This window comes from Medicago sativa, chromosome 7, assembly GCF_051527215.1.
Source record: "Medicago sativa cultivar Bolivia chromosome 7, Bolivia_mono, whole genome shotgun sequence".
NCBI classification, from domain to species: Eukaryota; Viridiplantae; Streptophyta; class Magnoliopsida; order Fabales; family Fabaceae; genus Medicago; species Medicago sativa.
This window is the reverse complement of record NC_140755.1, coordinates 72,092,835-72,109,505: the sequence shown is the minus strand read 5'-3', so window position 1 is coordinate 72,109,505 and position 16,671 is coordinate 72,092,835. Positions and strand designations below refer to the sequence as shown.

General features: G+C 33.2%; 2 long non-coding RNA genes across 2 annotated transcripts; one reads left to right on the top strand and one right to left on the bottom strand.

The window, feature by feature from the left end:
- Positions 1-392: 392 nt before the first annotated feature.
- Positions 393-4,389, bottom strand: LOC146908203 (uncharacterized). Its single transcript, XR_015019228.1, has 3 exons — positions 4,104-4,389; positions 3,896-4,007; positions 393-683 (listed from the first exon to the last, which is right to left on the bottom strand). It is a non-coding gene; the product is annotated as an uncharacterized LOC146908203 (long non-coding RNA).
- Positions 4,390-5,238: 849 nt separating this feature from the next.
- LOC146908202 (uncharacterized) lies at positions 5,239-10,167 on the top strand. Its single transcript, XR_015017911.1, has 2 exons — positions 5,239-5,448; positions 9,529-10,167. It is a non-coding gene; the product is annotated as an uncharacterized LOC146908202 (long non-coding RNA).
- Positions 10,168-16,671: the final 6,504 nt, after the last annotated feature.

The following is a 16,671-nucleotide window of genomic DNA, read 5'->3' as shown; positions in this document are numbered from 1 at the left end:
ACAAATTTTAGGATTTGAACAGAGTTTTGACACTTGAAAAGACTAAAATGCCCCTAGGGGCAAAACTGACCTAAAATGACTTCAAATGCAACTTTTGAAATGGATTCTGACATAGAATGAAACAAAGACTTACTCACACTATTTGAAAGGACTCAAACAAAATTTTGAAAGACTGAGGGGAATTTGACACAGGAAATGACTAAAATACCCTTGCATGTGAATTTTGCAAATAACATTGAAATAAAATGCAGAGGGAGATGCAATTGATCAGAGACAGTTCAAATAGCTTATAATGTAAGAAAAGAAAAGTTGACTAGTATTTTTAGGTCCAAAATTAGGGTATAACAAACCCCACATACATTATTAAATTATAAATGCAACAATTATTCATATATCTTTAAGATGTTACTACTTCATTAATCCAAAACATGCATCGTCATGTAAATAAACAGCTGTGATGGAAATAACATCTCAAAACAAAATAAAGTCATCATATCAAATTAGATACATCATCAGTGTGAACACAAAGGTTCCTCAAACATAAATCTGAAACATAAATGAAATCCCCAACATCCTAATCAAAGCCTACTAGACACGACTCCGAAATCAAATCATAAAAAGGCTAGTAGGTGCCAAGCCGTCGTTGGAAACTCACACCGACTAAGCGTCATCAACCTGCACGTCTACACCACAAGGATGTAGGTGACCAAAAAGTCATTGAAGGGTAAGATATATGTTTAACATAAAGAATATATGAACTCATGCATAGTATATTAGGGTCACACATCATATAAATACACATATTCATTTCCTAACAATACTATAATCACATGTAATCTCATTCAATCAATTAAATTGATACAACAACTCTCAAATCATCATCACAAGGTGACTTTATCACCAAGTCGAATACATATCATTCACACTTCATCACCATCGTCATAATTACGCAATTACCTCACGAATGATGACATGTCATGTTGCGTTATTCTAAGCATATTTTTCAGTCTATTTTAGTAGGTTTTACCAGCAAAATAGACGAGTATTAGATCAATTGTCTATGATTTTGAGACATTTGTAATGTTTTCTATATTTGAGTCTGTAATTCTATTTTTCCCAAAACATAGCAATTTTAGGGGGTTCTTGATGTAATTCACGAAGAAATCAAGCAAATCAGGCAAAACAATACATCCGAAATGGGGCGCTAGGCGCCCAAAAGAAGGTCAGAAGCGCCCAAAGCACATACAGAGAGGCGCCAGGTGCCTGACGCTGCAAGGCACATGCGCCTAGCGCATGGCCCAGGTGCCTGGCGCGTGGTGACTTACGAAAAAAAGTCACTTTTTGTTAGTTTTGCGCCCCTGAAAGCCCCTGATTTTAGCCCAAGTTAGGTGGAAACTTTCCATATAAATACCGCCTTCCACATTCACAATTTCTCGTTCAGAACTGGAGCAGTTCAAGAGGAACGTGATTCTAGGAAGACAAGGAGGGGTTCTATCTTCTCATATCTTTTCTAGGGTATGCTTTTATCTTTTAGTATTTTTGTCTTAGTTATCATGTGTAACTAGATATTTATAGGTTAGGGTTCTAAGATGAACCTCTGTTTATTTTTGTTGGATATTTATTTAATTTAATGTCGTTTTATTTTACTTTATTTTCTGTTCGCTATTAAGTTTTATTAAGATTAATTTATTTTGGCGAAGTGCAACCCTAGATTAGGTACTTAGGTTGTGACAAGGCTTAATATTGTTATTACTATCTGGATACTTATATTTTGATATTTATATCCTTATACTAATAACTACCTATCTAGGAAGTAAATGATTAGTAAAGTAGACGAAAGATATCAAAAGCGAGTTAACCCTAGTAGTAAGTACTTAAGAGGTGACATTACTAATATTGAGTAAAATATGTTGGACATAGTATGTACCTAGTTTATTAATTAGGGAAAGAAGCACCAAGGGGAATAAACTTAGTAAGACCATTATCCTCGACCTCTAGGTAAGGTAGACGCTGATTGAGCTACCCGTTTGTAGAACTACTTAGGAGGGAAGGAGAGTATGCTGAATTTCTAAGATTCATAGATGGGCCGACCTATAGGAACATTGGCCTTCATTGCCTTTGGAAATTTTGGAACGTCAATTTAAGTCTATGTTTCAATTAACTTTGAATTAGCAAGACCCCGCACGTAATGATCGTCGTACGATTAGCAGGTGCAGCTAGCCATCGGAGAAATAGACCTAGATCAACTGAGATAGTAGAGACCCCGCACGTAAGGATCACCATGCGATCAGCAGGTGCAGCATGACAACCGACTGCGATAGAACGTCCCAACTGTCTCATCACTTTTATACTCTACTTAACATAACTAAACACGACATGACTATTATATAATATTCAGCAAAATAAATAGGGGGATTCAAAGAGTCCTAACCGTTGTTACTTTTTTGCAACCAAAAATAGGTAACTTGCTCTGTTGCAAACATATAAAAATATCTCTATCCCTTATCTCTTTTATTTTATATCGTCAACTTAAAATAAGTAACGCGAGCTATTTAGATGAAACGGCAATCCATGTGGAAACGATTTGGTACAGTTGCCTAATATGAGCGTCAAGTTTTTGACACCGTTGTCGGGGATTGTTGATATTTTCGACTAAGCAATTCAAATTACTTATTCATATTTGGTTTGGCCTGAAAACCTATTTTCATGCGTATTTTACGTTAAGGCCATTAAATTTTCCATTTTACCGACTTCTAAATAGGCTAAACGGACATTTAAGCCTATTAAAAGTCTATTTCAATGTAAGGCATGTCCATCATTATAAGGATTTAAAGACTTATTTCATTGTAAGACCTTAAAGCCTATTTAAATTGTCCACCAATTGAGTTTCATTTTTTATTTTTTAAAGGGAGTTCATTGTTTGAGTTGTTCCTTGATTTTTATGTTTAATATAAATTATATTTTAATATAAATTAAAAAATAAGTATAAGAGATATGCATAAACGGGCTGTCCTATCAGGCTTCTTAGGATTTTTTTTTACAGCCTATGCCTGACTATTTACTTAAATATGCTTTTTAAAAAATCTAAGCCTAACTTTTTTAATAAACATGCCAAATCAAGCCTAAACAAACTAGACCGTGGACCCCTATACGTCAACTTGGCCTATTTTCACTCTTAGTTGTACGAAGACATCTTCATAATAACACCCTAAAATGTAAAACTCAATCATTTATTCTCCTCTGTTGAGTTCTACAACTAAATTTTAATTTTATTAGACTATATACCAAACACGCATGTCATATTTAAGCATTTCTACACCATTTCACAAGTAAATGAAGACAACAACAAATTTATAATATATTTTACATGATTCTTCTTTAAATGTCGTTATATTGTCTTGAATTTGTTTGAGTAGCCCATGTACTCCTTTCTTTTTTATATATACATATATTTAAACTATTTGATACATAATTATATAATTTTAAATGACCATATAATATGCATTTTAAAAACATAAGTAAATGTTATCCCGGGGTTCGAATCTCAAATTCGTCACATATTCACCTTAAAAAAGTTAATTTCTAACCGCTATACTATTGGACCAAAAAATGTAAATTGTAAGATTGCACAGCTACAAATTTGGGATTTATATAAAAGTTTGTCTTTCATCGTCAACAATAATCAACAGTTGGATTATTAATGGATTAAATATCAATGCATCCCCATTTACATAAATATACCATTAAAAAAAATGTAAAATGCTTTCAAGGCTATCGAAGAAATAATAAGTTAGGAGAAATATATGAAAGTGTGAAAGAGGTTATAAAAGTAATACAATTATGATGAACAAAGAAAATCAAAGGCTTAGGGGTAATAGATCAATATTTTGTTTACCTTAATTAGTAATAAATCCCAGTAATATGACATTTCTTTTCAATGCACGTCATAACTATAAAATGGGGAACTGGAAACATCGTATAACAATCGGACTCCGAAGCACATTTTTCTGTAATGTAAAATAATAATAAATAAATGTTAATAAAAAATGGGTGGAAAATTGTGTAGAAGATAAACAAAACAAAAAAGAAGAGAATGAGCTTACTTTTACCGCTGACTACACCAAAACTTAGAGAAACAAAAAGGATTGCAATATAGACAAACTTGAGGATTTCTGCCATTTTTTTCACCTTTGTATTTAAAAAATATAAAATTGGTTTTTAATCTGTGTGTTTACCTTAATTATATAATTTATAATAATTATGGTTTTTCAAGAAATTCTTCAGTAAATTTCGAATAATTATTTGCACAAAAAATAGATGGATTATTAAATATCTAAAGTATATTGATGAATATTTTTGTCCCTTTTCCTTCAAAAGATTGTTGCCCCTTTAGCCCATGGAATAGATCTCACATAAAAATATTTGTAATTCGAATTCATTATTTTTTTACGAATCTTTTATTATTTTTCTTCTAGCCTTTCATAATAGACATCGGGAAAAAAAGAGGTGGCTTGTTTCAAATTAAATATTGCTTTTTAGCAACAAAAGAAAAATATATCATTACTTTAACATTGGTGGATAGACTGTTTTCTCTTACACGAAAATAAACTATTTTTTAACTTTAATCTGTCAAAAAGTACATATGATGATGTTAAAATGCACACCATCATGACCATCGTCATGTATTTAGGGCCTCTTGATTATAATGTGTTTAGAATATCTAGCAATACTCCTAGATGAGATTCATCCCTCTTGCATAACAAAAGAAATATCATTGAACCTCTTGATGAAATATATGATTCTAAAATTGTATGACCATGCCGAATTAAGTCAAGGATGACACAATCTATGTTTTGTGTTCAATATTATAAGGGCAAATAGGTAATTATACATATGATTGTTATCACAGATAAAGTTTCGTCAGATCATATGACAATCTCATCCATTGGGTGACAATGACATATTGCTAGATATTTATTGTTGTTTATAATATGTTATAATATTATTACCAACGTGACAGTAACCTACAGGGTAACACACATATGACACATAGATGAGAGAAAATAAATAAATAAATGAGGGAGACTTATTTATAAATTAATAGTGAGAACTTATTTGTAATTAAGTTAATAAATAAGATTAATTAATTAAATTATAGAACATAGTACATTGTAATGTACAATGCGTTTTAAGTGGAAATTAATACGAAATTAATACACCATATAGGCTACGGTGTGTCCAAGTGAGTCTATAAATAGAACTAACTTGTACAGAATTGGTGTACCATTTTATAAAACCATAAAATGCAAACTACAAACCCTAGTTCTCTCTGAACCTCAGATCGCTAGGCTAGCACCGGGAAACAAAGGAGATATGTTCGTGTGAACACGTAGAGGAACTACTACATTGCTTTGCTGTGATCAAGAAATTGTTTCTCCACTTCAAAAGGTAACAATATTTTCACTAATTTATGTCAAATTCTTAATGATCCATAGAAAGGAAGTCAAAATTTTATATTTTCGCTGCCTTTTTTGGTCATGATTTCCCTTCACTTACTAGTTACTATTATTAAAAAATGATAAACGAGTGATGTTCACACGTAAGACCCATTTAAGTACCCAAAAATTGATATCTCCTTTGTGGATACTCGTAAAGTTAGATATAAGAAACACACAAGCACGTGAAACTTTCATGTGTGTCATGAATATTTTATATCACCAGTTAGCAACACCTATAAGTTGGTCGGATGTGGTCTCCGATGGTTGTTGTTTTACAAATCCAATTCCAACCATCATTAAGTGTGCGATGGTCGGATTTAGACAAGTGCACCAAATCGTTTACCAAGTAATAAAGTGTAAGTAGAGTATCGTATTCACATGGATTGTCATTTCAACTAGGCAATTCACGTTACTTATTTAAAACAAAAATAAATAAATAAATAAATAAATAAATAAATGAACAATAAAATAAAAATAAAAGGGGGGAGTTTGGCAATTTGATTGGTTTGCTCAGAGTGAGAGTCTAAAAGTAACCTATTTTTTATTACAGAATGTTAGCGGCAGTTAGAATTCTTTGAATGCCCTTTATTTATTTGTTGGAATTATGTAATAGTCAAGTTATTCAAGGATTGATTAAATGTTTCCCATTTAAGTCATGAGTTTGTGGGATTTTGTTCCCTTCCAACTATCGAGTTGAAACCATTACACAGGAGTTTCTATGCACGTCAATGCTTAGGGCCGTCAATCATATGGGGGTGCACCTTCGTACGTAGATTTACGTGTGGTTGTTACTCTCTCAGAGGTAATTGAAGTATATATTTAAATAAAAGTTCTTAAATTCTCAATGGTCCTAAAAGTTCACTCATCTATGAATCTTAGAAGTATAGCATCATACTCTCCCTCTCGGTAGTTCTACAAACGGGCAACCATATCTCGTCTACCTTACCAAGGATGAAAGAAGAGTAAAATTATTATGTTATTTTCTAGGTTCATTTAATGTTGTTATTACACTTTCCTTAATTTGGGTGGTTAACACCATTTTCTTAGTTACTTCTTGATTCGGGTAGGTTTTCACCAAACATTAGGTATGTCACTTCCCTAATTACCGTCATCTCAGAGTTGCCTCACTACGGGTGAAATTATTAAGAATTTTCATTATAAAATTAAACAGATTCATAAAATAACTGAATAAAAAGTGTTAAATTAAATAGATCCAACAAAATAAAACAGAGGTTCATCTTATAACCCTACCCTAATAGGGTTTAGTTACTCATGGTAACTAGACAAATTATAAAAGAAATAAAACATGCCCTAGAGTCTTAAAGTGAGGAGAGAGACTCCCCCCTTTAAACTCATAGTGTTTGCCTTTCTCTTGAACTGCTTTGTTCTGAATGAAAAATTATGAATGAGAGAAGTTGTATTTATAGACTAAGTTTCCACCTGGGTTTGAGGCTAAAAATTGGGTTTTTCCACCAAAAAGTAGCAAACAACAGTTAATTCCCAAAATACAACACCCGGGCTCGCGCGGGTCACCCCCGGGGGTGCATGAGTGTATTTTTGCGCACTCGGGAGCGCCTGGATCACACCCGTGTGTGCACCGGCACTATTTTTCGCGTGTAATCACATGTTTCTTTGTCTTTTGGATGTTTTCTTCCATATAACTTGTCTTGGGACTTGGATTAGAATTTCTCCATCTTGTAATGTCTTCAGAGGTCTCTTGAATCTTCATTCATTGTCTTCCCAAATCTTCACAAAATGTTTTGCTTTGTCGATTTGCATGATTTTGCCTTGAATTACATCAAAAACACCATAGAATTGCTTGATTTCAGGAAAAATATAATTACATTACTCTAAATGAAAACATTACAAAATGTCCTGAAAACCATATTGTTCTAAATCTCCTCTAACTTTGATCAAAACTGAATAAAAATGATTGAAAAATTAATACACTAAGAATACGTAAGATGACACGTCATCAATGTGTCAAACTGAATTTTCTAGTTTTAGAAACCCGTTGGCCGACTCGCAGCCTCCCTTACCTTTTATTTTTCATCGAGTTTATCGGATTTTGGTCGAATTCGGTAAATCTACTCATCCTTAAACTGAACTAGCAATCATATTTATGGTGAACTAATATAAACATATCATGATTTTCTTAAAAGAATGTGAAGTTGGAGTTAACTAAAGAATTTTTTTAAGTACAAATAATCCAAACCTCCATTTTTTGTGTTCTTTTCCCTTTTAGTTGGTATAAGAGTTTCAGCCCCTTGACAGAACACTTAACTGTATTTTGTTAATAATACAAATACAAAATAGAGAAAGAGAGAAAACAACAAAGACGGCTAGAGTTTCATTAGAATAACAATAGCTTAAATTACAAAAGGATACTAGAGAATATATATATATATATATATATAAAACCTAATGGACATAGCTCAATAACATAGCTCAATACTTTATTATTTAACACCTACCCTCAAACTCATGATGCATCACAAAGAAGCATTGTGAGTTTGTCAAACAAAATATGAAAAAACATACTAAATAATATAAAGTTCTAACACTACCCCTCAAGCTGAAGCTTATTAAGCTTTAAGCTTGTTACAAATTAACCCAGAAAAATAAACCAAATTAATTGATGGCATTACCAATGGAGAGCAACAACCAAAGTGAGTTATTATCGTAGAGGAGTGCAGCAAGAACCATCACCATTAACTAACCAAAGAGAGAAACCATCCATAACCAAATAGAAGAATCAGCAGGGAGAAGCAACGAAGACAGAAGAAACCAACACTTAGAGAGACAACCAATTAAAAGAAATTAATCAGAAGAACCAAAAAGGGGAAGAAACCAATCAGAAGAACCAAATAGAGAGAGGAGCAACCAAATAGAAGAATCAAAGGAGCGAGGAGAAACCAAACATAAGAATCAAAGGAGGGAGAAGCAACCAATAAGAAGAATCAAAGGAGGGAGAAGAAACCAAGTTGTGAGAACTTAACTCACCAAACTACCAAATTGTGAGCATTCGACTCACCAAAAGGGAAGAACCAATTAGGGAGAAGAGACCAATCAAACAACCAAATTATGAGCACACGACTCACCAAACAAAAGAAACCAAAGGAGGAGAAACAATCCAATCAATCAGAAGAATCAAAAGGGAGGAAGAAACCAAATTGTGAGTACTTAACACAACCAAAACGTGAGCACTCCAACTCACCAAAAAACTAAAGTTTGAGCACTTGACTCACCAAACAAACGTGAGTATTATCTTACTCACCTAACAACCAAACAGATTGAATCAAACGAAACCAAATCAAACTAAATCGAACGAAACTAAACCAAGACAAATTAAAGAACCAAAACGAACCGTGACAAACGAACCAAGACAAGTTGAACCAAACTAAACAAAATCAAACAGACTAAAGGAAGAAAATCATACTAAACCAAACGAACAAAATGAACCAAACTGCCACACTTAATCAGTATACCAAAGGAAACCAAAAATTAACCAACAAGACAAGATGAGTGTTGACTAACCAATACAAAAGTGTTAATCATGCCAATTCTTTTAAATAAGCCACTTACGGTGCTTCAAAATCTTGAATAAGCCACGTACCCTTACAATTGAGATCCATCAATATGCCACTAGTTACAAATACGACCTCGTACTAAATCCAAAATTGCAGCGAGAATATTACGTAATCTCATCAAAACACCAATATTCGACGAAGAACAAAACAAACAAATTCCCAAACTTTGGGAAATCAATAGCGGAAGCTATAAATAATTCAAGGAGGATCGAACCATGCTCTTGATGCCATGTTAACAATACAAATACAAAATAGAAAGAGAGAAAACAACAAAGACGGCTACGGTTTCATTAGAATAACAATAGCTTAAATTACAAAAGGATATTAGAGAATATATATAAAACCTAATGGACTCTAAACTAATAGGCTCCATAACATAGCTCAATACTTTATTATTTAACATATTTCTCCCTTTTTCAATGCATCTTTCCTCTTAACAGTGCTCGTACTACCATGCAGTCTCCTACGTGGGTTCTCATCGGTCCAAGCAGTAACCAACATAGAATCAGCACCACAATGACTTTTGTCTTCTTTTCAATGATGAATCAAACATAGATGAAGATGAAGCTATTGAATTTGCGATAAAATTTGGGATTATACACCCTCCGGTCACTATTATAAGCAAAAATCAACATTTCAGATTCATTCATTAAATGATGTATGTGGTCTATAATAAATACCATATGCATCATTAATTGAATGAATCTAAAATGCAAAGTTTTGCTTATAATAGTGACCGGAGGGTGTAAACCTTAAAATGTGGTTGTTGCACAAAATGTATTACTTCCCTGTTACAATTTGTTAGTAAGATTGCAATTGCATTATGACCAAAAAGTGTGTGATGATCGAGCTTTTGATACAACTATACAAGTGTGCTATGTGAAAATTGGAACAATGCAAACTCTGATGCTTTTGTAGCTTATATAGCACTGGATCACTTTGGAATACCTTCGTTCATTTTTACTACTACTAATTAAGGTAGAAATGTATATGGGCTATAGATATGGTAAAGGCCAAAGGATATTCTTAATATATTATTGATGTCGATTTATCAGTGTCATGTCCGTTATTTATGTTTATATCGGTGTTTCATAGTGAACTATTGGACCAATGGCAGCCAGGGAAGATTTACGATTCATCATTTTACAAGCATTGTTGCATTAGAAGAAATAACGAATAACGACATTTGTTGAGTTGATGGAACACTAAAATATTTTTAGCGATGAACCAATACGAGAATGAAGTATTACAAGGCAAACCATAGTAGGAAAGGAAATTTAATTCATCATGACATTATTTTCTTAGCTTAATATGAATTTTTATTATTTTTTTTAAAACTCGGTAGCCGATCCAAGAACCGACTAATCTGAGGGGACCAATTCCACCGCTCACTTGCGGGGGCCCCATTTAAAGCCAGAGGCAGCTTAATATGAATATTACTTAGTAAAATTAAAAACTAACGTCCTTTATCATCATTGCAATGCACAAGAATGATTGGATGTTCTTTATTGGACTCCAGATAAAAGCAAACAAAAGCAAGGAAAAAAATTGGATGTTCTCTCATCTTATTAAAAGCCTTCATCATATACACCTCCTGAAGCATCAAACATTACTCCTTCATTTGACTTGTCTAATCTACTTTCTCACCAAGTGCTTTGAACTTCTTCCCCTAACTGAATCAAGTCCTCAATCAAGTCGTTGTAAGAATGTCCACCTTCCTTTATAGCCATTGCTATCTCTTCCCTTTTCACCACTACGTCTTCACTTTCAGTGCTAGTCCGTAACTTGTTTTCTTTTGCTCCTACTGAAACGCCTATCTTGAAAACATCAACGAGCAAATTTTCATTGTAAAATTGATCGCCAAACCTTGGCCATGCGATCATTGGCAAACCAGAATTCAAGCTTTTGAGAGTTGAGTTCCAACCACAGTGAGTCACAATCCCTCCTGTTACAGGGTGATCCAATATCAGAAGTTGTGGTGCCCAATTCCAAGGCCGATTTTACAAATAATTTCTATTGAAGTTCCATCTTTCATGTTTTCAACACCATCAGGGAGACCAACTTGAGCTGAAGGGAACTGAATAAGTTGAGTTTTGATGGAGTATCCTGAACTGAATAAAATCGGTGAACCAATGATTTTGGTGTCATCGTTTTTCAAAAAAATCATAGATACTTTTTTATATCGGTATATGAAAATTTTCTTCCTCAGATATCAACATATAAATCAATGAGATTGAATAAGTATGAATCAGAACCAATAGATTTTATTTCTCCTCTCAAGCATTGTGGCTTTGGAGTGTTCTCCTCTCAAGGTCATAAGTTTGATTTCTTCCGACGTCAATTTTGGTGGGCTAGTTCATACGGGGCCACTGCAAATAGAAAATGGAATTAGACCCCTCAGATTTGTCGGTCCTTGGGCCATATACTGAACTAAAAAAAATTAATGTTTTTAAAATAGTCTGGAGCATAATAAACCAATTGATTTGTTCCCTAGTGTTTACCGATATCAGTGGCGTAGTTAGAACCTTAGCTTATGGGGAGATAAAATTTTAAATAAATTATAGTAGTTATTGATCGTACCTGATCAGAAGGTGACTGCCGATGCTGTTTTGTACAGTGGTTGTATGATGGGGGTATGCGTTACTTGACAGGGGGGGGGGTGTACTTGCAGACACTCCGACAATCAAGTTAGTAAGAGATCAGAATGAGGGTTCAGAGATAAGCGAGGGGGGTGTGTACCTGCAGACAATCCGACAATCAAGTCAGTAAGAGATCAGAATGAGGGTTCAGAGATAAGACAGGTTCTACCTTGGGAACTGCAATAGTCCCCTTTATATAGAGGTGGGTGTTTGTAGAGCCGTTGTACGACACACGTGTGTTGTAACACCCCGTTTTCCCAACGTAAAATTTTCATAAATAAAATCAGAGTTTTTCATCGTAAAACGGAATGTCACATTTCTTGAAAATCATAAATGGAATAAATAATAATTTATCCTTCAAAACATTCAAAAATATAATACTTAAAACTTCTCAGCGGAATAGTTTGACAACTTAAATAATCTTTGGCACAAGAGCCTCAATATAAAATCTCATAAAACTTAGTTCAACATCAATTCTTGAAAGATTCATAAAGTAATACGTAAGGAACAGAAAGTAAAGACATAATCTCATCCCGTTACGTATCAGAGCACCTAAGACACACACACTTGTGAGGAGTCCACTCACGACCGCAACTAATCTTGGTTACCTGCAAGTTACCCATACGAAGAGCAACATTTTCAAGCAGAAGGGGTGAGATTTCACAAAACAATAATATTAGGCATACAATTCAACAATTATATCTAACATCTTAAACTTCATTAACTATCATCATTAATCTTCCTACATTAGTCATAAACTTCATCATACATCATCAAAAATACAATCATAAACATCATCATATATCTTCATAAATATAATCATAAGACATCATCTTATAGCATCATAAGTACAAACATAAACGTCATCATATATCATCATAAATATATTCATAAAAGCATCATCACATATCATCAAATACTAATCGCAAACAATCATCACATATCATCAAATAATAAACATAACATTGTCACATATCATCAATTAATAATCATAACATCGTCACATATCATCATCTAATAGACATAGACATCATATCATAAATCATATAACATCATATCATAAATCATATAGCATCAACATAACATCATCACCATAAACCACTTCATAATCAATCATCATAAACAACTTCATAACCATTCATTATAAACAACTTCATAATCATTCATCATAAACAACTTCATAATCATTCATCTATAGTCACTTCGTTAAAACATCACAACTTAACATCTTGACTCGACAATGCATCTAAACTCGACTATGCAACTCTTAACGTCTTAAACCATCTCGAATCATCATGAAATGCAAATGCATGTGGTACCATTCTAGGGCATAAGCCCTCATCGTCGTTGAGCATAAATATACTCCTAGGGCATAAGCTCTCATCGTCGTCGGTTGAGCAAAAGCTCCTAGTGCATAAGCCCTCATCGTCGTGGGTTGAGCAAAAGCTCCAGGGCATAAGCCCTCATCTATAAATGAGTATGCATGGACTCAACATCTTACGTCTTAGAAACTTCATGAACATCTATGACATCTTAACAACTTGACGACTTCATAACGACTCGACGACTTAACAACTTCATATCATCTTAACGTCTTAACATCTTAACATCTTAGCATCTTAAAACATCATATATAATTCACATTAATACGCATATAACAATATCACATTGACAATATTAACAGCAATATGACAGCACACAATTAATTCATCATATATCATCGTATTCAAGTATCAACAAATCATCATGCATCTTTGTAAGAACATAAATAATCATGCATACCATATTTTCATGTCAAACCAAGGGTACTGGAAAGATATCACAATTATTAACAACTTTCATGTTTACAACAAAGATCAATTCAAAACAGAAACATATGAACAAAACGCAAAAACATGAAACAGAGAATGTTGTCATCGTACAATTTCGCTAAGACCTCCTTCGAGTATTTTCATCATAACTAAAAAACTAAAAATCATATTCACGTCAAACCAAAGCCATTGGAAAGCTAACAAAATTATCTAAAACTTTCATGTTTACGCCTAAGACCAATTCTGTACCGATCAATACCAGTTTTCATTTTAAATTCGGAAAAGTTGTGCTGAAAGTCCATAAAAATTCACTGTGACCTACGTGCAGTAATTTGACCAAAACTCAAGTTCTATAAATACTTTTGAAGTCAAACCAACGGCATTAGAAAGCTAACATCCATACCTACAACTTTCGTGTTTACACCTAAAGCCAATTCAAAACTGAAATGTGTGAAAAAATGCAAAAACATGAAACAGAGAATGCTGTCAGAGATAGCTATCGGGAAAACTCCATTTTTCATCCCAAAATCCCAATTTTGAATCCCCTAAGCCCAAATTTGGTCCCAAAGTTTGTTTAAACGTTTCTAAACATGAAAAGACACTCAAATCCATATAAAACTTGAACTAAAACACCCTTTCAACAAAAATCACCATTTGACCCATTTTTCATGAAAACTTTCAAGAACAACATAAATTCATTCAAGCTCTATGATTATGATTACCCATGGATTATCTAAGGTCTGTACACAATTTCTACATTAATCTAACAACTTCTCATCACCTAATCATCAATTCTCTCTCAGAACCCTAATTCGCAATTTCTCACAAACTAATCATGTTAATTGCAAATTCAGAATTACAGACTTAATATTACCGAATGATAGTCTCACCCTTACCTTAGAATTATCGATGCAGCCTCTTCTCTCTTCTCTTTGTCTTCTCTTCTCTTCTCTTCTCTTCTCTTCTCTCTAAATCTTGTTTTCTCCAAAAACTGATCGTACGTTCTATGTCTTTCTAAACCTAACTTCTCTTATTTATAACCCCTCATCTAATTTCTCTTACACCTCAAAATTACTCTTTTCCTCATAATCTTATTTATTTCTAAATTAAATATATATCTCTCCCACTTAATAATATTAATACACCAAATAACACATAATAGCATATTTCATCACAATATATATGTATATAATATTTTAACACCAAATAACAAATATACCTCTTCACTGAATAACAAATATATTTCTACACCAGATAACATATATATTTCCACACAAAATAACAAATATATTTCTACACTAAATAACATATATATTTCTACGCAAAATAACAAATATATTTCTACACAAAATAACATATATATATTTCTACACAAAATAACAAATATATCTCTACATCAAATAACAAATATATTTCTACACAAAATAACCCCACAACTTAATATTTATTTTATTTTCGAATCTTATTTTATCAAACAATAAAATAAGTCACATCGTCTCATAAATTTCTTTCAAATCATATAAATCACATAAATCTTATAAATCACACTAATCATATAAATATATTCTAAAACTCATTAAAATAATTAAATAATCAACGGCCGTTACATGTGTCTGGCGGTTATGAATTTGTAGGAAGTGTAACCGTCGGGGAGATTCGCGGGAATGTGGAAAGAGAGTCTCTATTGCTCCAAGCCCCCCCCGGTGGGGAAGGGTGTGTTGCGAGTAATGTTGCCAAATGTAGATTTGGGTTTTATTTGTATTGGGCCTAGGTCTTTGGCAGGTCCAGAATAGTAGCCCCTAAGTCGTTTCTCCTAGTTAAAAGTGATGACTTTGAATGAGCGAGGAGACCGCTCGTGGAGGCCTTTTGAAGGTGTTACCTTGTTCAGGCTAACAAAATTGTGAGAGCGATATACCCATTTTGATGGTAAAGTCTTTTTGGCATGACTACAATGGAACTGTATAGTTTGCAAGAGGATGCCTCGCAAGTTCCATCATGAGTAAGTTGATTGGGTAGAGAACATAAATGTGCCTCATACCTATCATATCGGTGACTATGTTCATATCAGGGTTAACGATGTTGTTCACAAGGATGTTCCCGCTAGTATTTTGGATATGCCTGATAGATAATATGAGGCGAGCATATTATTTCGTATAAGATGTGCTCATCTTACATATGTTCGTCTATTATGTTGAGAAGTGGAAAGATTCCCCCGTCAGGGAATTGGTCGTTTGTCACTCAACAATTATCGTTTCTTTATTTTTCCTTTATTTTAACAAAAATCGTTAATTCCATTCTCCAATATCCCATAACAATAATATCAACATAAACACGTCAATTTTCAAAAACCCTAATTTAATTAAAATTTATTTTTCCTTCAATCTCTAGAGCAACAATAACTATAGTTCACATTAGAGACTAACACTACCAAAAAAACATTAGAGACAAAAATATTAGCAACTAAAATAAAAATTAATTTGTTTCAAAGAAAATGTGATTTACAAATTAGATGAGGAGTATTAAAATTGGAGTTTCAATAAAATTATATAGCTTTTTAAGTTAATTTCAAAATATGAGTGAAAATATAAATTTAACAACACAAACATAATCTATTCCTACAATAGGTGATATTCCAATTGGAAAAGAAAAGAAAAGAGTAAATTATAGTTTTTTTTTTCATTCTAAAAATGTGGTCTTATGATTTAATATTCAAAATCAATGTCAAGACCTATATAAAAATTTATTGAGATTTGTACTTGCTAAAAAGTACAATAATCGTATTAGGGTTTGTATTGTATTGGTCATGCCTTGAGAAGGCTCTCAAGGGTTGTATTTATAGCCCTCTATGGGCCTGATTTATGATTACTTAGGCAACAAGTAATAGGGTCAATTAAGTAATTTAGGCAGCTTCTAGAGGTTTCTAGAAGCTGTTTAAGGCGGTGTCGCAAGGAGGACGCGCCTTGGGCCTAAAAGCCCAATTAAAGGGCGTTTAAGGCTTTACAAGGGACACTGAGGCCTCTGGGAGGATCTGAGAGCCCTTCTTAGGGTCTCTTGGGTCTTTAGGAATATATTAACGGTCCAAGACCAAAATATATTACAAATAAATGTTAAATTCGGATTCGGGAGAGAATAA